We start from the raw sequence: 25,593 nt of genomic DNA on the forward strand, positions 1-25,593 counted from the left end.
AATGCGTTTTTTTTGTTATGTGTGTACAGCATTTTACACACCGACTGGCGTGTTTAACATGCACATGTCGATTAATGTCATGAGTTTTTTTTTTCGTCTTCTTGTTTCTCTCGGTACGCACACTGATACGCACACCAGAGGGATGAGGGTGACCTATATCGATCTTAAATGTCTCACTGGAATTAAATGATGTTTTTGGATGTTGAACATACTGATGAGTACTTAGGATAAATTAATTTTCATTGTAATAATGGGCTGTATATGGATGGATAATATTGTTTCATTTTATGGTTTGTTGAAGGTTGGTTGTTGTTGTTGTTGTTGGCGGTGTGTTGGCGTTATGTTGGCCCTGGTGTAAAGGATATTGAATGGGATTTCGTCGAGAAACTATTGTAGTTTAGGGAACGAGTTGTTAATTGCACTGATTTATTTGACAATAAATATTTCGTGGGATCATCTCCGGGCATCACGGGTAATAGGAACGAAATCTCTGAGAATAAACTTACTGAACGAACATCAAATTGCTCTATCACTATCTCTATCGTTTGTCTCTAAATTCTTTACGCTAAGCAAATAACTGGATGCGAATTTAAGATTTAAGTAAATATACCGAACAGATCTTTTCACTGTTGACAATATAACTTGAATCTATTTGACCATTTCAAAAAAAAAAAATGGTTTAAATAAGGATTGGAAATAAATAGAGAAGGGTTCGGTTCGTGGTTCTTTCGTTGCAGTGGATGCCAAAATAAATTTACAAATTTACAATGAAAAGATAAATAAAAGTCGAATATCCCCTGCACGAAACAACATTAAAACATTAAATTTTGTGGAACCAAGACTAAGCGAAACAAAATGGCTTCGATAAAGGCAATTTCCCAAAATGTTACTCGAAAAATTCCAAAACTTTAGGGCTACCTCACACCGACATTTGGAACCGATTTCATTAGATGCCGATTGTTATTAGAAAGCTTAAGTCAGCGCCTAGCGAATGTTGAGATAAAAGCCAGGTCTGCCACAGTTCCTATGTTTTTCTGTATTCTCTCATTTCGCATGTTATTTCAAATGGCAATTGAGAGAATTAGAGAAATGATGATATATCCCTAAAAAACCCGAAATCTGTATTTCTCCGTCACACACAAAAGCGCGGGATGCTGTTAGTGTCCTTCAACAGACTAATTTCTGTAATGGGACATTGAACTTTTGACATTTTTTGTATTTTGATTAAGAATGTTATTGTAAACAAAAAATTGTTCTACACTATTACAGAATTTTCAAGTTTTGTACTTTTAATTCATATTTGAATTACGGCTACGACCCAAATTCAACCTAAAAGCAAACCTTTTTCGTGAGAGAATTAAGAAAAAATGACATGAGAAGAAAAGAGAGGCATATAGAGACGTATAGTCTTTTTTATGTTTGACTGATCCTTGAAAATCAGAAAACAATTAATTAAAAATATAAATGTTTATAATTTTGCGATAGTTTAGAATAATTTGTTGCTTAGAATAATGTTGTCTATCGAAATTATTGAAACTTCAGTCCCCCATTCATTATTGCGAACTCTATTTTTGCACTAAAACGCTTTAAATTCGAGAAACGCCAGAAGCGTTTTAAGTGGTAATAAATAACTGCACAATATACATTAAGTCACTTCCTGATTCTTCCCAGCTCTAGAACGTATTAACTGTTAAAAGACAACACACACCGTCAACTGGCTTTTCGCGACCTAATAATCGATTCAATCAGTATTGTGGACAATAGACTGATGATTTTTTTGTTTTTCTGTGGAGTTTCTTTCGAACCCACAACTTGCTATCCAATTGCTTTTAATTCAATTTTGCGTGTTTCTATCAGATTTTTTCCCCTTCCTTTCTGGATTTATATTATTCTTGAGGTAATTGGAAGCCAGTTCCTGACAACTGACCATTTCTCATGGGTTCATCAACTAAAAAGATTTTTGCATCAATTTGTTGATAAAATTCAGATCAAATGAAGTAACAGATCGTATCGCGCTCTCATCATTAAATTTGTTACTTCACTTTCAAGTGTCTGACGCAAAGTTTTTTACTTCACTTTGTTATAATGACGATTTGTCACAGATTTGCTGGGTACACATTGTTGTTCGTTTATACCCTTACTCTAGTGAAAAAATAGAGATCAACGCAGAGTTCCTGCTGATCTAAAATCTTGAGAGAAACAAATTTTAATGCCACATGTTGGTGCTGCCATCTACAATTAATAATAACACTTGTCGAGCTCATCTCAATCTATAGAAAATTAATCAAATTTAAAATGTCCCACCAAATGCCACAGCATCACAATAATGTGATCGAAAAGAAATGGATCAAAATTTAATTGAAACCACGTCATAAATGCATTCAAATTACACCGCACAAAATTAGAATTAAATTGGAACATAAATGGCACCACAAGAGACAAGATTGAATAAATATTTTCGATTAACGGAACAAACGGGAGAAAAATTGTTTTGTTATTCGAAATTATACTAAATGTCATTGTACGCACACATCCCTCTACCCGGTGGCGTTCAGAATCATTTACACACAATTTTCCGGAATAAATGAAATATGTCGGCTACAGACGAAATTCGTTATCGTGTGACACACAGTATGTGGTGCGTTTTGCCTTTTTCGTATCAAAATTACTGTTTATGTATAGATGGAGAGGCACCTCATTGCTGCTGAACGGATATAATAACAGCTATATATCGGCTAAATTCACAAAATTGTTCCAAATGAATGTTTTTCCTTCCCCATCCAGCCAGATTTACATTGCCACCGAGATAACATTAAATATATGATTCGATTGACAATTTGATTCAGTTGTTTAATTAAATGAAAATTTATTGTCTCGTTCATATTGTCCGAGACATAATACAACCAAAATAACTTAATCGAGCTGATTACATTTAATAAATGTATAGATTCCCTTCCGACCACATAATATAAAAGCTGAATTCAATCAGTGGTCGAGCATAACATACACAACATTAATTCCATAGAATTGGTTTGCGAAAGTTGATCGGGAAGAAAATTTCTATTCAACAAAAAAAAGCCAAAGCAGACGAAGAAGAAGCTGTAGAAGCACGGAAAAACTTCACTCCCTAATTCAATATACAATTCAATTCACTTAACCGAAAAAAAGGCGTACACTCATCTCTATCCCATCCATTGATCCACCAGAACAGAAAGGCCATATTATCAAATTGCGGATAAATATCACAAATTGAATTCCGGCTATCATACATCAAGAGTAAACCATAAACAGTTGATGGTTTCGCCTATAATCGTATAAATGAGGATAAAATGAAACGGATGAAACCCATGTCCGTATCAGAGCGGCATCAATGCTAAAAGATATGTTGTGTGTACACGTTACATAATAGCATAAAATGCTGCATATAGATACGGTGATACGGAGTCGTTTCGGTAATGACATAAAGGGAAGGAACTGGTCAAGAAGTCAATTTTGCTGATTGACTTTTTATTTATTTGTCAATTTGAAGATTGGAAGTTTTTTTTCTGTTCCTTCTACTTCTTCGACTGTTTCAAAAAAAAAAATCAAATTAAACATTTTGCAGTGATTGAATGGACATTGTTTTGTCTCCTCGTTATCATATTCCAACCGCCACTTTATACACCTAATAAGCACACAGAAAAAAACATTTTTTTTTTCAACAAAAAATATTTGTTTTCCGTGCAGTTTATTCATCCTAACCGAGTTAAGTGTTGAGAAAGAGAAACACTTTATACCCCCTTGACATCGTATACCTGCCGGGCAAAAAACGACACAATAAGAACGACAAAAAAACACTATTTGGAAGTCTGACGATGAAACTATGCAGTGATGGCATTCTTATATGCTTGAAGTGTCTCCCCATTAGCTGTAAAAGGTATGTTGATGTGAAAATAAACTGCTCAAGGGTTGTTGTATGGCTCGTGTCTTGCAAAACAAAATCTTTTGTCTATTGGAAAGTATTTAAACCCGGACCTTTTCAAAGCGGCGGATGAGCCTTGATCGTGGTATGGTCGAATGAGAACGCTTCTAAACGACAGAGTGTTAAAAAAATGAAAATACCCGTTCAAAAATTACGGCCGCATTTAGTATAGAGGGATAGAGGTAATCTCTGGAGAGAGACGAGAATGCTAGTTCTGTGTTAGCCGTGCTTTGAGAAGCCATTAGAATAACTTTTACTCACAGCATCCCCCGAAAATGAGTCATTACTTCAATGGCATGAACGTTAAAACTCATTTCCCGGGAACATAGCAAGTAAAATAACTCAATTAATATAAACAAACTGCCACGTATGGTCCAATGTCACCGCGGAGGACATAACGGTTTCAAAAACAGATTCAAACACTCATTTTCATATTATTTTGACCTTAATGTGTTCAAGATAAATCGACTTGTGTTGGTCAATGAAAGTGTAAAACAGGTATGGTCTATTGTCCGCCCGGAGGACATACACATTTGATTTTCGTACTTAAACGCACTCATTTTCATATTATTTTGACATAAAATGTGAGTGCGTTTAAGACGAATTCGCCGATCGACCATACCTGTTTTAGACTTTCATTGGTGTTGGTATGTACATTCATTGAAATAACTTAAGTCTGTCTGAGAGTGATTTTTCTCCAGTCAACGCTACTTTTACAGTCCGGTGCGTGAATTGTCGAAAATCGCTTAATTTTCATATTCGCTTATTGGTGAAGCTTCAACATGAAGATCGAAAAAGGGTGACTCACTTCCGCTATAGACAGTGGACATTTATGTATGGTATATAACCAGCCCACCTCTAAAAAATTGCTCCGACAGGACCAGATTCACTTTTTAAAAAATGCATCTAAAGATACGTTGAGTTCTTGAAGAAACGGTTAGTCGTTTCTTAACAATTTGCAAAAGGAAAATTTGAATTAGTTAATGAATAACATACGGTGTGTTCCGGAAGAAACGGAAACTGCCAGCCGTTTTTCAGGAACTCGCCGTTTCTTTAGGAACTCGCCGTTTCTTTAGGAACTCGGAATTTCAGAAGTCGTCTCACAGAGAATTTTCATTCTGATGCAGGCTCTACCCGTTTTTAACACGGGTTTGTAACACTAACTGGAGATGTGATATTCTGCCATTCAATCCATTCATCATCACAATCATTTCTCCTGATTTTTAATTGAACATTTTTTTGTAGCGGGAAATTCGAAAATTTGATTTCAAACATCAACATTTTCATAATTATATTCAATGTCTCCGAGTTAATCAAATCACATTTTCAACATTTTAATTTTGCATACACAACAAACTTATCAAATTACCAAATTTTGAAGCCATCATGCATGATTTTGATTCAATTATAAACAGAAAAAATTCAACGAAAACGAAAATCCATTTCATCGTCTGTGCTGGGATGACATTTTTCCGTTCCATGAAATATTATTCACATGCAGTGAAATTTGCTACATTCCCGAACAACTTATACCATCGATGCTGGTGAAATTATGAGTAATGTTGACAAAATAACGAAAACAAAAAAGAAGGAAAATCGTTAGGGGTGGCACAATGACGATGATGATGTGTATTATACACAGATATTAAGTGTCACGTCATTAATAGCAACTAAATACACACCGCGCATCACCAGTACTGTAAACACATTATTATATATTCCGCATTAGATACAGAACACAACCCCCCGATCGGGGAATTCTCACCCGTTCTTATAGGTTCACAAAATTTACATAACAGAGTGTCTCGTCTAATTTGTTAATAATTTGATAATAGAACAAGCAAACAACATTAATTTTAATTGTTGCGAGTTATTTTGTAGGTTAAACAAGCTTACTATACACACACACACTCTATGCGTTATGTATACATACATTTCGGGTCGAATAATGAATTTAACGTTTGGTGTATATTTATTAATCATGATTTGTGACTGCGTTGTGTTGTATGTCTCCAATATAATATAAATAAATTCACTGGTATCAAGGGGTAAATTCATTTAATTTGGTTTCAAACTGAACAATGTAACTTTTGTGCCGTGTAAACGAGTGATTTGTTTATTTGTTTTATTCGATTGATCAATTTCGGTGTGGGGAAAAGGTGAAGAGCATTTTGGTAGACGAGACAATTTTGTCATTTTTTTGTTGTTTGTATTTCGAAAACAGTTTCGTACGAACATACAATCAATAATGCCTGCAGTATTTGCAGATTTACAACAATATCAAATAGGAGAAAAGTAGCTTCCTCCGACGCGGATAGTAGTAATTTTAGCGAACATGTCCACAGCCACACGATGTGATAATATTTGCCCCGAGTTCCCGATTACTAACTTCGTAAATTGAGTCGCCTAGCAATGAGCTGTCATGTGTGAATTTTTATTGAATCATAAGCAAAATGAAAAAAAATCTATCTTTTGTTTTTCTCGTATTTAACATTTGCTTGACATAACGAAACGAGTTAATTCAGTGTTAGCGTATTGGCCTTCCGCCAGGAAAACCGCGATTTAGCATACCAGTAAGGGTAAATTCTGTGCAGACTTTTTCTTAAATGCTTAGCAATAAAGTAATGTTTCTAAGCTTAATAATCTAGGCAGTTGGGGTGTTTGGTGCTCTCAACGAACCATTTATAGAAGAATTAATTCACACTGAACTATATGTAAAGATATGTTTAGACACACAAAAGGCGGAAATATAACAAGCACCAGAGAGAATCATAAAGGATTGCTAACCTATAGACAAGGTTCGGAATTCACGCTAAAGGATGTGGTGCACTCACTAAACCGCAGTAGCCTACGTGACCTTTTAAGATTTTGGGGAGGCCTGTGTCCATCTTCTGTGTCCATCAGTTGATACAAAATATAGGCTTTAAGGGAAGAAGCTGATTTAGAGTATAAACCAATTTCTGTTGCTATGTGATATTTCGTCCCTTCTAACGAACACTTCTACTACTGTGTTTGGTCCTGGTTCCTCTTCATTTAGTGTAGTTTTTGAAACGTTTCGGTTTTCATTATTCATTTTTCTGTTCTGTTAAAATGTACCAAAAAATGTTATGCCGAATCTAGTACTTCAAAATCTATGAATCATAAGTTATATGTGGAAAGTACTTACAAAACTATCTAAAATCAGAAAAGTCTCGAAGGCAGTTTTGCTACCTGTAGCAGTAGTCCATTTGTGTGTTCCTTATAAAAGCTTTCCTTATAAAATAGTCTAACAGAGAAGTCAGCTTCACTTCGAGTTCGAGTTCAACATGTTTTTATCCTAAAATCATTTTAGTAAAATGGAGTGTTCGAATAGTTTACGCTTAACGAATTACCTTTATTATTAACAGCCATATGTGCAAGTCAATCATTTACTATGATTATTTTGAAGTACTTAAAGGCGCAAAATGACTGAAACAACAACCATCCAACCGTTACATCATTAACAATATCCGACGACTGTGTGCATGTCTTATGGTTTGCTGACTTTGGCTTTTTTTTCAATAATTTTGTGGATAAATATTATTTCATTAAATTTGTTCAATTTAATACTTTCGAATTATCAACAATAACATGTGTGTGGTGCTCAGTTCATACATAACGATCGAGCACGTACAGCAGGAAAGTTGAAGGATTTTTTTTGTGTGAGACCTTATTTCGAAATGCACTTCAATAGCGATGCATGTTGGGTCTATTGAATAAGTTGAAGTTTTTTTTTAAATAATTTGTTGGAAACATGATAAAGCATTTTCTTCGTTTAAAGTAAAAATTGTTCTTTCGGCGACGAACAATCAATAAAAGTAAATTTATTTACGCCGTAAAGGGCGCTTGATTGAATGACTAAAACAAATTCGTTTTCATTAACTCTCAATTGAAGACCAACTAAATTGTCAATTTTTACTTGGAATTGTTGTAGTAGAGCCACAACACCCTTCCTTAAAATGTAACCTTATTAACAAAATCTACAATTAAACTTGGATCACACTCTCATCCTAATTATCATCGCAAAAAATAATAATATCGAAATGCTAACCATTATCCAGCACACGTGTACCCCAAACCCACAGCCATTCTAATAAACCAACCGTTGAAGCACATATTTTTAAAAAAGTTAATTTGTTATTTTCTTACAATCTTGCAATAACATTGATATCACACTGTGCTGGCACGTTCATTTTATTTTTATTTTTTACTTTTTCGTAATTTATTAGAAAAATGGAAAATTATGTACTGAAGACTGCCTGCAGCGAGAGGGAGTGTGTAATTCTTTATGTATACATTAACGTTAAACAGGGCGCACGATTTGTATACCACTCCAGTTTTGATACATATATAGGATGCTATATGTGGAATGGTTGGTGGGATAATGCATAATTATATTCCCATCATAATCTACACAATCGTCGTATATTTAATGTCAATATTGAATTGATTAAACGTTTGAATGGGAAATTATTCATGAAAAAAAAATATTTTCTCTTGTTGCAAAGAATTAACAATTTAATGCTGAAAGAGGAGCGCTATTAAATTATCAATTGCAGACATTGATAAACAATGACGCCATTGCCGTGAAACGTTCCATAAAGAATCATGTGTTTTGTTGTCGAATAATATCTCAATCCCGACAAATAAATTGGTGGCTTTAAATTATGAAAACGGTTCGGAGTACAACATTATACTATAATGCCCCCCCGTTAACGTTTGCAGTTTAGTTATACCAGAAAGTGTATAGAAGTATACACATAGAATGGTATAACCTTTGTAGCCCGTATTGTGCACATAATCGAGTCAAATTGTCTGCAGTTTTCCAACATTTCCACCGTCTATATTATAATACATCGAGGCAAATATGGCAAACAAATGGCGTCCGAAATAAAATTTACGATATTGGACACCATAGTGCAGAAATTCGATTACGAAATCAATGGGTGGCTTACAGGCAATATGGCTTTTCCATATTACATGAGTGGATGTTCGAGAGGATATTTCGAAAACAACAGCATAAAATGCAAAATTTATTAGATTTTTGGTTGACAAAAAAGAGCCAAAAAAAAGAAGAAGAAAGAAATTGGGGAAAAATATTTATGGAATTGGTGCACGAAGAGCTTTGAGCTCGTTTAGTTTATTGTCAATATGAGGTTGTTCCATTCCGATTTTTTAGAAGTGGTGGATGACGCCTGTTTTTTCACAAGTGAGTTCACATAAACGAGCCATCAGAACAGTCGGAGCGTTTGCTGCGACTGAGCCCCGTACAAACCCGTATATCTATTGCGTACGTGACCCTAGTGCGTCTGTCACCCTACTTTGACCGTAAGCCTATTGCGCCGGTTAATGTAGTTAAAGTAAAATTATTATGTAATGTGTACATCTTAGAAATTGCGCATAGCGCAATTACGAAGCCCCGTACGACGTTCCTTTCAAATAAAACAAAAATTGCAAATAGCCCTAAAATTTTAATTTATTGAGTATAAATACACATAGGGCCTAGTATCGGCCTCAGTCCGAGGATCCAAATTTATTTTTTTTCAACTACATTCTATTCGGCCTTTGATTACCTTCCAAATGAAACAAAAATTACGAAAAACGGATGAAATTTGCTCGAGTTATATATAAAATACACATAGGGCCCTAGTAGCGGCCTTAGTCCAAGGACCCAAATTTAATTTTTTTTCAACAACATTCTATTCGGCCTTTGATTACCTTCCAAATGACACAAAAATTACGAAAAACGGATGAAATTTGCTCGAGTTATATATAAAATACACATAGGGCCCTAGTAGCGGCCTTAGTCCAAGGACCCAAATTTAATTTTTTTTCAACAACATTCTATTCGGCCTTTGATTACCTTCCAAATGACACAAAAATTACGAAAAACGGATGAAATTTGCTCGAGTTATATATAAAATACACATAGGGCCCTAGTAGTGGCCTTAGTCCAAGGACCCAAATTTAATTTTTTTTCAACAACTTTCTATTCGGCGTTCGATTACCTTCCAAATGAAACAAAAATTACGAAAAACGGATTAAATTTACTCGAGTTCTATGTAAAATACACATAGGGCCCTAGTAGCTTTTCACTTCTAAGGCCCTAACTCACGGTCCACTCACCCGATTTTAAAAAACTTTCTTTTCCTGGATTGGTATTGACAATACCTATCATTTGCCGTGTCATTTACATTTCCATCGTTTATTTTGCCATAAATATCACCAAAAGACCTTAAATCACTTAGGTGGCCCTAACTCACGAAGGGCCGACCCGAATATGCCCATCTTCGAACTTAGCCTCACTATTTCGACTATCTTTCAGGGAAAAAAAAATTTTTGAAATCGGATTTGATTTACTCAAGATATCAACGTGACGGACAGACGGACAGACAAAATTTTTATTGCGGATTCGTCATCTATGAACATAGGCAAACACTTTGCCCTTACCGTCTGCTTCGAATTCCATCAATTACACACGGCATCGTAATCCTATAAGCCCCTTTGTACTTCGTACGGGGCTAAAAATGGAGGGTGACGGATTTGAGACTATGTTTCTATTCAAAGAAAGAACTGCAGAGTTCTTTCATAAAGGTTGTCGCGCTAGTTCCCCCAACTCTGAGTATTTATGAATGGACCCACATTTGCTTATCAAATGCGAAATCATAATTAGTTAAAAAATAAAAAATCTCGTTTTCGCCTCGGATCAACCAAATTTATTTAATAGTCATTTACATACATTTAGAGGCAGTGAAATTTGATCATCAGTTTGCTTCAGCTGTAGTTTTTGAGCTGATCCACATAAACAGTCAAACCTGAAATTTCACTGCCTCTGACTGTGACAAAGGTTAAAAAGTTGAAAAGTCCAATTTTCGTGTGATGTTAGTTGACCCAAGGCGAAGCCGAGGTCAATAAACACACAAAAACGAGATTTTTCCACTTTGTATTCCTTGTTATATAATGGTTTTACATGCTGAGGGCGTCGAAAAATGTGGTTGAATTATGAAAAGTACAGTTTTCGGCGCATGTAGCATGCAAATGACTTCAGCTAATTTTGAGATTGATTTAGAAATCTTTCTTGCATGACTCTATACATCGAACAAATATGTACTATTCGTCATACCTAAGAAGTCGTAAGCTCTTTTCCGATTCAAAATATTTTAATTCCTTTTTGGCTACATTCACAGTTAACAACGGCAATGCATAAAAAAAGAACTTCGACACTTCCTTATGCACTCAGTCTGTCACATTAATCTAATTATCACTGTGATTATTTTCCAGATTTATATCTTTAACAATAAACAAATCCAATTTATCGTTGCTCTCTCTACATGTATTATACCCGGCAAACAACAAAGAAACATTTTTCGGAAATTATTTACACCACTTCAAGTGTATAAATTTTCATTTAGTTACATTTTTATTCCCTATCGCGACACGTGACCGACTGCTGGCCAATTATTTTGTGGTATGTTAGGGAAAAAATCTGCAGGCGATTTCTTCTCGTGTGTTTTTGTTTTTCTCGTCTAAATGATAGAAATAGAAAAAAAATGATAGAAAATTGACTACAGTTCAAAGTGAGAAAATGTGGGATGTTTGATCGTTATACGAATAATGCAATTCATTTCACATTTTCTGTCCTATTTAACACTCTATCCCATTGTGTTTGGTTGGGATGGTGCGGATCATACGAACGAGAGACGAAGAAAAATTGATAATAAAAATAGAGAAGGGAAAGTATTAATAACAGAGACGCTTTGCAGTGATTATCTGTGTTCGAGGTATTTTTTAAGTTTAGTTTTTTTTTCTTTGCTTTATTTATATTTCTGAGATGAATTTTAAATAGCGGGTAATTTGATAGGAGTTGCGGTAAAAAGTTTTAATGAGGTTATTTATTACGGATTTTATTTACAAAATATTTGTAATCCGATAGCATTTTGCAATCCTTTCTAGGAAATCACTTGTGAAAATCGAGAAAAAAATTGAAAGAATTCATCACAGATATTCAGAAACTAATAGCTCTGTTGGGTATGAATACATTTCGTACTTTTACACTGAAATGTTAATTATTATGCAACCATGCAACAGTGTCCACCCGATTGGCGCGGCGTTGTTGTGATATTAGACTTTCATACAAATCTGTCCCTTAAAATAATTTCAAATAAAAACTTTCATATCTGCTAGCGAGAGATCGATTGCTCATTAAGGACGACTTTTTAGTGGAAGTTTCTTTTTATATGCCGCTAGCAGTGTGGTTGTGATTCAGAGTCTATTTTTGGCGTTTGATTCTAAAAAATTCTAAATTTTATTTCAGGAATTTTGAAGAATTTATCTCCAAAAGTAGCATATGCTGTAATTGCAACCTTTACGTTCGACTTGGATTTCCCATTATTTCACTAATCAGCAAAAAATTTACTACCTCGTTGCATAATTGCTGTAACTTACCACAAACCTCAATTTTTTCACTGTAATGCGAAAATTCGTGTTTGTTAATTTGCACAATGCACAAATCACGACATGGCTTCCATAATATTAATCAATGGGTCGTAATAAGTCAAGCCGTACTGTAATAGTCCATTACTGTCTAGATAAGACATTTTTGTATGATGCATGTGTTTCGAGCCGAAGGCGAGTATTGCATCCCACACGCTCCAACAAAAATATCCTATCAACAGTACGGTACTTTATCATCTCGCATCCAAAAAATACGTCATTCCGGTCTTGTTCCAAACCGGTTAACAATTCTCAAAACTGGTCATACAAAATAAAGGAATCAATCAATAAGCGCTATTGATGCAAACAATCGAAGTACTAGATTTGGAATTGATAGAAACATATATCAGGTGGGTAGTAATGTGATGACCGGTAAAATCTGAGATTTTAATCAAACCATTTACAGCTTGAGAATTATAATATTTTAATTTATGTCATTGATTCAACATTCTATAACCACAGGTGAATACAATTGCGGTGATAATAACATGGATATCGCAACAAGTTGGATTAATAATGTTGAAAATGTTACTTATCTGTTTTCTTGCTCTGTATAATCCAAAAATGCAGAATTTTAAATGCTGAATAAATCTAACCCAAATTTTTAACCGCAAACCTTTCATTACTGCTTAGTGTTACACTAATAGCTTCGATTACCAGTTGAGAAATGTAAGCAAAAAACATTGATCAACAAGATCCGGGATACAAACACCTTTCTGTTCCTTATCTAAAGCCCATTAATTAAATTACAGTCAGTGTGACTCCATCCCAATTCCTACATATAACAGGGAGCTCGTTACTTGAACGAATGCGAATACTTTAACGAGACATTTCCGAGAATGGAGTATGAACCGAACGAAAAAAACAAACAACGACATCGTCATCTAATTAGACGATTTCAAATTGAGAGTAATAAGCGAGCCATTATTTTTTTTCGTCCGACTTCTTCGTCGATGAAAGCAAAACGACGAAGCATTTTAATTTCAATATTTAATTAAATTGTCAGGAAAATAGCACAAGAAGTGAATAATTAAACGGTTTATTATGCAAATTATTTTTCTCTGATATCTTCCATGCAGTTAGCATTTTAAAATAAGGAATTCGAGAAAATAGAAGAAGCAGAGGAAAAAAAACAACAACAACGGCGACGACGAACAAGAAGCGATTTATTTTCTTAATTTCTTTACCACGGCTAACCTTCCTCTCTCTCTCTCTCTACTTTTTTTTATTAATTTTCTTTAATGCGGCTTTAATGTAGCAAGACCATTTTTTTCTCGCTTTATTGTAAGTTAATTCATCTGAAAATTTTGCAGAGTCTGAATCTTTTGTTGGATAATTGCATGATTTTGCAGTAAATTATTCAATGGGAAATCAAGTGTCTTCAAATTTCTGACACATTTGAATTAAAAAAAAAAATTACGAGATATTAAATGCATGGGAAGAAGGCGGAAAAGTAATAAAAATTTCGATGTCGTTAGATTCTAATGATTTCATTCATGTACTTTGGTAATGTCATGCTCTATATCATTCCATACATGATAATTATCATCTGATGCAACAGAAACGATTTGGAGATATCAACAATAAACAACTGGTGTATAATAGAACGATTTCTGGGACAGACAATAAATGGATATCTCGTTATTGTACTATGCACCGAAATGGAAATTTGATAGTCGAAATAAGGTTTGTGCTGGTCAAGTGCATTATTACGGGGTGAAAATACTCTCAGACATATCGACAATTGTAAAATGTGCTCTACAATAATCACCAGTACACCCCGTACCCTATATCAATTTCAATCTAATACTTATGACAGGGACTGTTTTTAAGAAAAACAACTACTACTCGACAACTACTCGACAACGAGAACAAGAATAACCGATGCGCTCTGGCTCCGTGTGATGTTATCTTTATCCGATATATAGAATGTATGATTAACATATTTGAACTAATAGATTTTCTATCAAGCACTGTAGATTACATCGGGTGGTGCGAAAGTTATCCATTACATGAGGTAACAATTTTGTATAAAATTAAACTCCTAAGTGTGTTTTTGAGCAATAATCGCCGGTAACTGCCTTTTCAACAAGTGTAGAATTTGTGTATCCGAGCCGAATGCGAGGTATGCAACTACACTTGCCACAAAAACGATTACCGAAGCAAGTTGCTCAAAAACACATGAGTCTGTTTGCGAGTATCAGAAAGTTGTTTCCGAAGTAATGCAATAAGAAAATGAAAAAATGAACAGACAACAGCCCATATGTAAAGGATCATTTTCGCAGGAGGGAAATTGCTATAATAACGGTCAACTTTCGCATCGGACCAGTAGTAAATACTTTACGTAAATGAAGTAACAGAATTTCAAAATGTTTGGTAAGACTCATCCAGTTAATAGTATATTACTTCCCCTTCGGGTCGGGCTGTAACACCCCACTTATCAAATACACAACTTGGAACCTCGTTAGTACAATGCTTTACGTGATTTTGCACTGGTAATGCAGGCTGGTAGTCTCTGATAAAATGAAGAAACGTTCAACTATGTCTTCTAGCTAGAGAATTAGTCAATTCATTTACCAAATCAACAGTTTTCTTGTGTTAATTTTACTTTGACTAAAAACGACTTGAATCGGCTGGTTATTTTTTGTGTAGCTAACAAAGGTAAGAAAAGACATTATTTTTACAAAAAATTGCAATTTAATCACCCACCCGGTCACAAAAAAAAACGTAATCTTCAATTCTTCAAAGTTCGAGTACCGCCTAATTTTCGATGGCACACTTGATAGTTTAAATAAACAGAGTGAAGACTTTAATTGCTTACGCGGCTATTTTAGTTTAACTAATTGAGTAAATCGCTGGAAAATATTTACGCGTAGGTGTGTAACCAAAACAAACTTTGTCTTTGAATAGTCATAATAAAGTGCCAGTAATAGAAACAACACACAAAAAATAAGTAGACGTACAAGTGCCATCAATAATCATTCGTAAAGAATCGATATGTGAGCTTATCCCTATTGCTGATCCACTTGAAGCACTGATAATTGACAATGGTAAAAGATGAATTGACAAATTGCAAATTTTTTATCGCAAAACTTTTTGAAGAGTCAAAAACATCGTAGAAATATTGGATAATATTGTTATACAATGTATGGTATGCATGCATTGGGAATAAAGTTATGAAGAATTCGTTATAATGTAACGAGAAATGGAATGTATTCACTGAAGGAGTTTGCAGCGAATAAATGTTTCGAAAAGTCAACAATGTTAATGGAAACATTGCGATGATTACGTCTCTGTTGAGGCAACATAACAATGTTTAATAAGAGTTAGTGTGTAACGATGCTTTGTGTGACGATATTGCATTTGAACACCGAGGAATGAAATTACCTAAAGAGCTAGAACAATGTCTGAATCTAAAATTGCAGAATGGCGCCTCTTCAGAGTTACAATCCATCTCATTCAAAGTACCCAATGTCGTATATTTGAGAACGGATTCACAAAGATTCCCTAAAATTCTCAAAGATTCACAAAATTTTCGGTCATTTTAGAGAATCTTTTGAGAATAATTTCTCGAATATTATGCCTTGAAAGTATCTCTCCTCCACTAATAATTACATTACGTTTTGTACAGCCCCTTATAAGCGCTTATTTTCAAAACTTATGCGAAAAGGTCCTTCAGCGAATGTAAAATTTCCATCACGAGTATAAGAAGTGCCGAAAATACGCGACTGAATCTCTCTGAAGCTCTGATAGTATTTCTTTTCTTTATACATGCGTGACGTCCCAGTTGGCTTACTACCACCCCTTGCCGTAAGACTTGGAAAAAATTGCTCTAACTGAAACTTCAGGTCAAGTTTTTATTTTTAAATAAAACTGACCTGGCCTGAACAGTTCAGTGAACCAGGTTGATTTAAACTTTTCATACAAATTTTCAGATATAGCGGGCAGTTTCGGTCTGACCTGATCACTATATTCAGGTTTCACGTAAGTTATTATTGGGGTCGCCCTAATCTGAATCCACAAGTCGAATGACCGGATAAATCTAAAAAAAATAATTTTCCCACCTTCACAAAACATTTTATTTGTGATGATACTCAGTCACACGTATTATGGTGTCTACTTCAATCACGTTATAATCTTTGTGCATACAGAGCACAACAAACTTACAGTTATATTATACCACATACCGTAATAGTGAAATGCAGTTGAACATAAAAATGCACATCCAATTTTTGCAATGAATGACTTGCGGAAAAGAAAATTGTTGGAAATCGAATAAAGAATTCAATAGACTGAGTGTGTGTGTGCTTCTTTTTCCCATAGGTGGTAAATCTACGTATATGCAAGAGACGATAGTGACTAGTGACGAGGTATCAATAAAAATCTATTTATTTTTCGATTTAGCGCACATAATATTGACATACAAAATCAAAAGATTAACGAGACTGCCTGCCACAAAATATACAAAATCGTTCCGTAGTTGTGTGTCGATGCATTTTTGTCGATGTGATCTTTTACCTTTTACAATTTTGTATTTTGAATCGAGTTTGTAGTCGGAGTCGATATACTTTTCTTTCATTCCCAGTTTTTTTTTATATATATTCTCCATCGAACCGTATGTTTATGCACATCGACAAATTCAATTTTTATTTTTGACACATAACCACTTGAAAGTGACTGGTTGAAAAGTAGCTTGTCATGGGCATTGTTGAGAAGAACACAATTTTTTTCCCTTCATTATTAACAATTTTGTGTATTCATGAAAATTGGATCTTATGCCTCTCGTACTTGTAAATTCTATTATAGGTATACCCGGTACCGAACACAATTTTTTTTTTTTGTATTTTTAATTTTTATATTTTTGTTAAATGGTGGGATATTCTCGGAATATTGTTTTCAATTTTTTTATTTATTAAATAACTTTTTAAATAAATACCAACGACGAAAGAACCAAATTTTATTTATTTTTTTATTTTAATATTTTTAATAATGACAAACAACTTTGCCCGAGAGAATAAAACTAATAATTGGTTTGGTTGAGGTGGCACTCCAGCCAGTTCCGTTGAAAACACTTCACGTATGTAAATAATATATGGTCTACGTATGTGGGTTTTTCGTTCTGTTCGCTCACCATTAATCCGATAATTAATATCGGAATCAATTCAAGAGGTTTGTCATGGTAAATGTGTGTTGTAATGAAATTTGGTCAACAAAAATATTTCTTTTACAATAATTGGCTATATATTGCTAAAGGCGTTTGTGCGTTGGGACTATTAAGGTTAGGTCACAATATACGAAAAATAAAGGATCACCTTTGACTAGTGTCATCTTAGCAGGATAAATGTTAAAACTAGTGAAGTACAAGATTTTGACTCAAACTTTAGTCAAACGGTTTGGTCTAAACAAAAGAAGTATTCGATTTAATGGTAGAATATTGATACTGAAATGTGTAGTAAGTAGATTGGGTCTCTGTAAAAACTGTGAGCAGTTAATGCAAATTCCCAATCAACTCCTCCTTCTTCATTCAGAACTTAGACATAAAGAAATAGCGTTTATTGTTTTTCATGGGACTATTAAATTTCAACGCTCAAACGAACGCTATACACTTAAGCGTACTACTGACCTCAAAGTTACCGGGGTCAAAGACTTTAACCTCCAACTTTTCGTGTACGTTTTTCAGCTGAATAATAATGAAGAGAAAGTCGAGAAGGCCATACAGCCAGATTTTCGTAGGCTTGCCCGTCGTATGATAAAAAATGAATGAGAAATGCAACGAAAAATACAAAGGTCAAGCAACAAAGGTAACGACGAAGTAGCGAGACATCAAATAAGAGAAGCAACTGATTTAATGACCTTACCATACAATTCTCTTGCGACTCTTCTAAACTCTATTATTACCGAGCAACTCCTATGGAATTCCTTTCTCGTCTATGCTGTCCTCAACAACCGAGTACGTTTGTATCATTAATAATCCCCTATCAATGATATTTTGAAGAACTTCGACTATCGGATAATCAGGTGTCATTTTCGGTATGCTAATGTGGTGATGAGAGTATATTCGGTTATAATTAAACGAATTGCAACAAAATATAACGAAAAGGAAGATCGGATTAAACGTAAATTTTTCGGATGCTCTAGCACTTGAGACCATGGTAATTATTTAAATGATTTAAGGCTTGAGACATAAAATTAATCCGCGAACGTATCACTTCGGTAGTAATAAGGAAAAGTAGGACATTCACTCTCAACAGCTCTCTGCTTTAAATTAAAGTCATTAATGGCCATTAGTCTCGTTTCAAGTCAAACAGCAAAAAAAAAGGTTCTAATTAAAAAGCGTTGGCTTTTCGCGATGTGAGTGGAAATATTCTAATTACGAAAGCGCTGCCTCTCCGAATGCGAATTGTATTATTTCCTAATTGTGTGTACGAGTTCGTCATCATCGATTTCCACACAGAATTGTGTAACATAAATTTCGAGAAGCTTTAACTACATCTCAATTTCACGTATTTGTATCCTTTAATTCAACGTTATACGAATATAACGAACGCCATTTTTCAATTTCCTGTATATCTATCGCATTATTCTTCATGCTTTTTGTTGTTGTTGTCGTTGCTCTGACATTTTGCCGTACATAATTTCTTCCTTATTCCATTTATTACATTAGTTACAATAATTCCAACTGCTGTGTGTACACAGAGTTTCGACGATACTAAGGATATTATATATTTGTTGGAAGGCATTCATATTTGTAACGGACTTATAAAAGCTTATTCGTCATTATACACACAATACACACAACCCAGCGCTAAATAGTATATTATATAGATAAATCACAATGTATAAACACCATTATCGCAACACCATATATATAGATATAGGTATATTCCCCCTCTGGCTACAAAAATCCAGTCGACAGAAACATTAAATCCCCAACACTACGATCATGCCATTTCGTTTTGCATTACGCCGGAATATAAGCATCGTTATACTATGCTATGCTGCACATAGAAAATCGTAAAATCCACCAGCCACAAAAAGCAGCCGGCAGTATTGATTTTAATTGTAAAATTGTTAATTTAGAGAGAAAGCTACGTAATTTAATAAAAGGGAAGTTTATTGTACATTCCGTATACAATTATGGATGTTGTGTGTGGAGTTGAGGATATTGTGTGTGTGTGTCAGTATAATGTATAGATAAAGATAGCTCGGGGGGAAAAATGTGCCCCAACCGGTAGACTGGTGGCGACATGAATTTTCAGTTTTATTTTATAATCAACGATGCTGATGACTCATTTTTTACTGATACTGACATTGATACCTGTTTCATTATTGGCTAAAATCCAGCTTTGTGGTAGCTTCTCGACAGGCACCCATGAGTCATTTTCATTTTCACTTTCATTTTGTTTATGATTCGCTAGTCTTTTTCATGCAAATTGTTATGACCTATTTGTATGTCACTGACGAGTGGTATTTTTGAACAGCATTATTAAATGCAAAGTATCGAAAGATGCTTATATCGTTTCACAGATCGCTATTGATTTTGTCATCATAGAGTAGTCTGATTTATCGTCGTGATATACATTTGATGGCATTACCCGATTCAATTTACTTGTTCCTTTCTCCTGAATCCAGTCTACTCTCTACAAAATAATCCAATAAAATCGAGAACATTTCATTTCGTCTTTCGTTTAGTTACATCCATCAGTCGCCTTCATTCATTTATTCTTCTTCCTTTTCTCTACTACCTCCTAAGCCAATAACCAACCAGATCAGCCACTTAAAGCTTTCCGAATATATACATTTTTGCTGACTAAAATAAAATTGGCCCCCAATTTCGTATAATATACACACAATCGTTAAGCAAGCATCACAGCACCATCATCCATATCAACAATGCAAAACGAATGAAATCATATCAGAAGCACACACACAATACAGTTAAAGGTCTCCCCTTGTTGCCATGGTTGTCATGGTTATTGCATTGAAAGGCTGGTTTATGTATGTTATGCTTTTCGTATAAGAATTGCGCAAAGCTTTTTTTATCACCATTTCTCGTCTCGAATCCCCTTTATTCGGAAACTAATTTTCACCATTTTTGCCGGGTGAGTATAGTCGTAAAGTCGAGAAGGAAAATAGAAACGCACACACAAGTAACGTTTTACGGTGAAATTTACTACGTTCTCTGTAATAATCATTTTACGAAACGAGAAAATGCGCAAGCTTACACATTTTTCACTTGTTTTGTTTTTCCAGATTTTTTTTTCATTTAAGTTTCAAACGACGACCGAAACATGTGCCCGAAATGATTTATACTTGATGGTGTATACATTCTCGTTTCTATATTACCTCCTAGTTTGTTGCTAGATAAGTGATCATTGTCGACCACAAAAATCTTGCTCATCTGGCATTTACAATGTTGCTCTGTAAAAAGGGTAATTTTCTCGCTGATTTTTCCGGATATTTTATTTTTAGCTTTCACTACCCTAACTGCAACGCGGTTGTATGACTATTGTTGGTTGTGTGGCTTTATATATTACGAATTGGAAATTTTCAACGAGAAGTATGGCGTTTTTTACTACTCGTTTCTGAATTTGTCATTGTGATGGTGGTGATGCCGCGTAACGATTCTGTGTTCTATGTCAATGTTCCCTGCAGCTTTAACTGCGTGAAATATCTCCTTTTAGCGGATATATAAGTGTACGTCCTGTGGATCGAGATTCAATGAGAAATTATGGAATTGAATGATAGAATTAAGAGATTCCTGTGTTATATGGAATATTTAAGAATGGCTGGCAGTCGAAGATGAAGGGTGAAACAAGTGATTCTGGAATTGAATTAAGTAATAGCGAGTGAATTAGGTAGTTTAATAAGGAGTATAATATGTTTCATAGCGTATTTTACAGAACATTTCGAACCATGAAGGGAATTTGTTTCGCTATGCACATCGAGACTTGGAAAGTTTTCTGCTCATGTATTACGTTCGCTCGTATGCTTGATCAATTTAATAAGTGCTTTCGATCCAGCTTCATTAAAATTAGAAGAGTGGAAGGAAGATTACTATTTCGTTGATAAAATCAAAATGTTTGCAATCTCCAAAAAATTCCAAAATCTTCACTTTTGTAATCGAAGAATTGTGTTCAAGTACCCATATCTATATGGAAGAGAATCCATGTCAGCTTGAGTTGGTTTTAAGTCGACTAGACAACAAGAGGTTATACTTACCCCATTGGGGAGGAAGTAATGAAACAAGAAATGTTTTCCTCCATAATTATTTATTGAGATCTGAACTCGATGAGAGCTGAGATTAATCTAATCTCTCCGATACATAAATCGTTCTTATATACCAACTAAACGTCAAACGTACAAATCATGTACGTTCTGGAAAACGTCAAAACTAAGTGACACTTTACAATGAGTACCTTCAGTGCGCGTGAAACAAATGTGCGCAGTGTTTCCACAACCCAATGTCTTTATTTATGAGTTAGCACTGAACACGCTGAGGAGATCATCTTCAAGGACGTTCGAAATGCCATCTACGTTAAGAATTTAATTTAAAAAATTAAGTAACTTTGGGAAGATGAAGATCACACAGATGCAGATACGTGGTTGACACACCAAACATTTGATGAAAAAATGTCAGTTTTCAAAGACTTCACCTTGTTTGATGATTTTTTACGGCGTCTATTAAAATAACGATCTGCGTGACCTCCCCAAAGTTTACAGCCTTGATAAAAACTCGTATAAATGAATGAATGAATGAATGAACGAAATATTTGACGAAACTAAAATGTGGTTACGTTTGAAAGTACTACGTACCGTAACTTGAACCGGAAATCATTTTATTTTTCCTATATTTTCCACAATGTACGAATTTTCTATGCTCAATCTAGTACTTCAAGGTCAATGAAACACAAGTGATGATGGGTTGAAATTGTGAAATTTGTTAGAAATAATCGAAACGTATTTTTCTAGGTGTGTATGAACAGCTTAGAGAGGATGATAATCGTATCGAATCTCATTCTAAGAAACGCGGCCAGTACATTTCACTAGAGCGTCTATTAAGACATTCGGCGAACCGGTAAAAGAATACATTCCGCGAAAAGAAACTGACTAATCTGTATTTTGAGGCGCGAACATTAAGTTACTCGCTTGTATATATGTTTATGCAATCAAACTCCATGAAATATATACACGATTATGTATATCAAATCGCGCATTGAACGGTTTTGGTTTTATTAGCGTAACTAGCCGTGACCTCTCGTACCATTTTTTTTTTAAATAATTTTTTTATTTTAATATACAAAGTATGCTATTATCTGCGGTAGGTTTTTTTTCTTCTTTTTAATTTCTAAATGGTAGATTTACCCATTATAAGACCGAAGAGCACAACACGTCACAATAATACTTATACACACGTGTATCATTTTATGTAACTGTTGTCTGTCTACTTTTCACGGCTATATAAAATGGAAAAGAATATTTTATTCAAAATAAAACAACAGAAAAAATCTCGTCTCATTTTCATTTTGCTTTCTCAAGTATTTTTCTCTGCCTGAACGTAACGAGTTAATTTTTTTATTTTCTAAGTAAGGCACTTCAACCGAAATGAACAAAAAAAAAATCCTGAAGCATTTCACAAGTGAGAGAAAGAAAGCCAAAACGACGAAGAAAAAAAAGTTGATGAGTAACATTCTGGCGTATTATTTTCATTCGTTTTTTTTTCCCTGTAATTTTTGAAAATCATATTTTTGGTTCTTTTGTTGCATTTTAAAAATATATCTCTATAATAGAGGAACGGATGGATGGTAGAGGAACGACCGACGGTGACGACGACGATGAGGAGAAATTATTGAATTATTCTTTTCTGACGAATTCAATATGTCTAGCATGATTTTGTGAGGTGTTTCTCGTTCATTTCGTGTATATAAATAATACTTTGCTCGGGATTCATTATGTAACAAAGCGTCAGCACAATGGTTTTCTTATATCCATCATAGAAATTCTCAAGTAGCAATCATTTCGATTCGTTTCTTTTCTCTTCACTCTCTCGAACTGATGCAGTCTCTAATTATAATAATTTCGTAGACATGACACCTTTTATTGATAGTATTTTCTGAACACATAGTTGAAGGATCACTTCTTTTTACAGTTTGGATTCTTTGAATAATATTCAATTATGACAAAGAATTTTCTCGAAATAGACACATACACAGGACAAGTGGGGTGTCGGTAATTTAATTTTATTGTGTAGAGTAGGTATATACTGAGATTGAGAGTGGATGGTGGTTGTTATGTACAAATTAACACCTGCAATTTGTTGGAATAATTATTGTAAGAAAAGCTTCAAGATGCGACTCGTGACAGATGAGGTATTTCTTGATCGAACCTGAATTTCAGGTCGACCTGAAAATACAGTTAGAGGTGAATTTCAGCTGTTATTCAGCTGATCCATTCCACGCAAACAATCAAAACTGTTCATGCGCCTTTTTACGGTTTTACCAATACCACGCGCGTGTGTACCGGCTTCAACCGTATAAACAAGTATTAACCAGTGTAAACAGTGTTCATGCTGAAATTTCACTGACTCTGACTCTGAATGCTCGGAACAGATTGGGTTCCTTCTAGCCGGAACCCGAATTTGAACTAAGATTCGAGGCTCCATCCGATCTTCATCTGAACTTGAAATTTTCAGCCCAAACATTAATTGGTTCGATCCGAATCGGTCCCGCACTTTTCTTTCAGGTACTGACCTGAACCCAAAATTATTAGGAGATAGATCAGGTCGAGGTTTTGGCCGATTTTATTTTAGAAATTCTGAATATTTCAGGTTCAGGTCAAATTGGGCTCGGGTCCGGTTCGAATCCGAAATCCAAACATTCAGGTTCAAATGAGGTTCAGTTCTAGTCAGATTCAGACAATCTATAAGCTTCTGGTTTCTTGGGACCAGACCTGTTTCGAGCCTTACGAATAAAAACACCCCGTAGGACATCTACTTCTACGAATTTATTTAATAATTGACTTAATTACTCCCCAGCGCCTCTTTCATTCTTCGTGCATTAGGTAAATTATGTCCAAAAATTCAAGCAAATAATCTGTACGCCACCCTCATCAAGCACATAACAGAGTTCGCAACATCATTGTCCAAAATATAAAAAAACACATCACACCCCACACCATCCGAACCATGGTGTATATGTGTAACGAACAGCATCATATAACACATAAAATGAAAGCACTTAGCGTTTAGCGTATCGTATTATCGCGTCAATAAAACAATTAATCAACAAAATGTAAACATTGAAGTTGAAGCACTAATGAGATAGAGTTTTAAAACACTTGGCGAAGAGGGGTAACAGTGTTTATCGAACATCATTTCCATGTATAGTTATATATGTTGAACACGGGAGCCACATATATAGTGCTTTGTATACTACCAACACTTACTTTATGTTGTTGTGTATGGATAAGCAAACAAACGGGTGTCTTGTTTTCAATAAATAAATAGGAAAGTTCTTTCTGTTTGCGTTGATTAATGGTTTTGCTGTAAAGATTTTTTATTTTGTTTAACAGAATTTCGCCAGTAGGTCTAGCAGTAGTTAGGGGGTACTTAGTGTCAACGGTGTTAGATTGAAATTTGATTTATTAAGACTCATGGTAACGAAAAAAGGATTTGGTATGCTGGTATGGTGTCTCAAGATTTATTGGTTTGTTTGGTAAGTTTTTGAATCGATGTCGATGTGTACACTGACTGACTCGTATGACAGTATTCATATAAGATGAATTTGTGTGCATATGACTAGCCTACATTTAGGTGAGATATCAATTATCGCCTAACTTTCCTCAGAGACTATTTCACGATAGGCCGGTGGAATAAACGACACTTGTTATTGGTTATTTCCCGTTAAAGGCTGTTTGTGAGGTCTCCTACCAAACAAACAAAAAGGCTGTAACGGTTTTAATTGACGTTTGGGAAACGGCAACGCTGTTGGAAAAGTCCTTTTCATGTTAAGTTTAAATAAAAGTTTTGAGTTTCTCCTTGGAATAAAAATGTTGGTTCGCCTTTAGCAAACCAAAATCTCTCGCAAGAGTTGCAACAGTAGACACAATAATTATCTATCGAG

At 34.7% G+C, this 25,593-nt stretch overlaps 1 protein-coding gene and 1 long non-coding RNA gene across 7 annotated transcripts in view; one reads left to right on the forward strand and one right to left on the reverse strand.

Annotated features, from left to right (window-relative positions):
* The window catches only part of LOC119084264 (visual system homeobox 1-like), a 94,417-nt gene that overhangs the window by 8,601 nt on the left and 60,223 nt on the right, over nt 1-25,593 (reverse strand). The gene's annotated exons all lie outside the window — the stretch shown is intronic.
* On the forward strand, nt 1,029-18,166 carry LOC119084299. Its single transcript, XR_005089040.1, has 3 exons — nt 1,029-1,131; nt 11,841-11,842; nt 18,153-18,166. It is a non-coding gene; the product is annotated as an uncharacterized LOC119084299 (long non-coding RNA).

The sequence above is a fragment of the Bradysia coprophila genome, unplaced genomic scaffold (genome assembly GCF_014529535.1).
Source record: "Bradysia coprophila strain Holo2 unplaced genomic scaffold, BU_Bcop_v1 contig_732, whole genome shotgun sequence".
NCBI lineage: Eukaryota > Metazoa > Arthropoda > Insecta > Diptera > Sciaridae > Bradysia > Bradysia coprophila.